The sequence below is a fragment of the Chinchilla lanigera genome, unplaced genomic scaffold, assembly GCF_000276665.1.
Source record: "Chinchilla lanigera isolate Chin_1 unplaced genomic scaffold, ChiLan1.0 scaffold00084, whole genome shotgun sequence".
NCBI classification, from domain to species: domain Eukaryota; kingdom Metazoa; phylum Chordata; class Mammalia; order Rodentia; family Chinchillidae; genus Chinchilla; species Chinchilla lanigera.
Window position 1 is genome coordinate 2,195,803 of NW_004955485.1, and position 1,021 is coordinate 2,196,823.

Here is a 1,021-nt window from a genome sequence, read left to right on the forward strand (position 1 = left end):
TCCCTAAATGACTTTTATTTAAATTCAGCAGAAAGAAATGTTCAGTTTTCAGATCTCCAATTAAAGATCTAGAATTGTGTTCCAAAGATCGAGTGCTATGGTATGTTTGGAGGGCTTCTTTTAGGCTCTGCTGACATTTCCTGATTGCTTACTGTGGTTTCCACAGGTCATGTGACTAACCCTAGGTCAATCACTGTACCCAGGGGTTTTCGATGTTCTTTATCAGGCATTTCTGAGCTGTGTTAATAACCAGGTGTGTTCAAACTGTCTCTATCAGAACAACCTGTGAAGAAATAAGTTATCAGTAGCCGGGGAAATCAATGCAGGCCAGAGAGAAACATCTCGTCCACTCTGTTTTCAACGCACCCTGTAGCCTTTGTACAGACTGGCAGCCTGTGAACTGTGTTCTTCCCTATCCCACTGTCAGCCCTTAAATATCACACACGGGCCTCTGCTTGGCTTCTCACTTCATTTCCTATTTCTTTCTTCTAGGCAAGCGCATATCTCTTCACAAACACTCCATTACTTTTAATGTTTGGCTCAGTGCTCTGGTATGTTTGAAGGGTTTCTCTAAGGTCTGCTGACATTTCCTGATTGCTTACTATGCCCTATTTCTGTTTTCCTCCTGGGCCATCATTCTTGGGAAGTCATTTGCTTCATCAATATTCTTTAACACTGTTTGGATTTGTGGGTGTACATTCAAGCAGAAAGGGAGACTAACCAACGTAAGCAGAATCTCATGTCTGTGCTTTGTCCAGAGCCAGAGAAATTCATAGCAAACAGAGGAACAGGCTTAGATAGGTAGGCTGCTTCTTTCATAATGGGGCGAATAGGACAGAACTCTTATAGTAAATCCAGACATGCTCTAGTAAGAAGGAAGAGGCGAGTAGTTGAATAGATGCAGGTGAGGCACTCATATTTTATCATGCTAGAAGAGCATAAAGTCAGAAGCATTTTCATCTGAGGCTGAGAAGCCAAAGCCACCACTCTATTTTAGATCTCAGTGCAAGGCAATATTCAG